This window comes from Pterocles gutturalis, unplaced genomic scaffold, assembly GCF_000699245.1.
Source record: "Pterocles gutturalis isolate BGI_N339 unplaced genomic scaffold, ASM69924v1 scaffold9987, whole genome shotgun sequence".
Taxonomy (NCBI): Eukaryota; Metazoa; Chordata; class Aves; order Pterocliformes; family Pteroclidae; genus Pterocles; species Pterocles gutturalis.
Window position 1 is genome coordinate 10,591 of NW_010110236.1, and position 298 is coordinate 10,888.

Consider the following 298-nt stretch of genomic DNA (forward strand, 5'->3'; position numbering starts at 1 on the left):
TAATTAAACCCAGCTGCTTTTTCCTGTAGTAGTCAGAGCCCTCCAGGCAGCCCAATCTCTCCGCAAACCCCCCAGCCCTGCTTTAAGTGAAGATTTTTGATTTTTTCCTAGAGGCTTCCTCCAGGAAAACACATCCACCTCCTCACCCCGCTGTCCAGGGAGGTGCAGGGGGGGGGGGGGCTGCCCGGCAGAGCAGACCCTTCACAGCTGGAGCCAGGCTGCAGCAAGGGGTGGGGGCATCCAGCCGGGCCCCCAGGATGACACCCCTGCATTTGCACAGCATCCCACCGCGCATCCC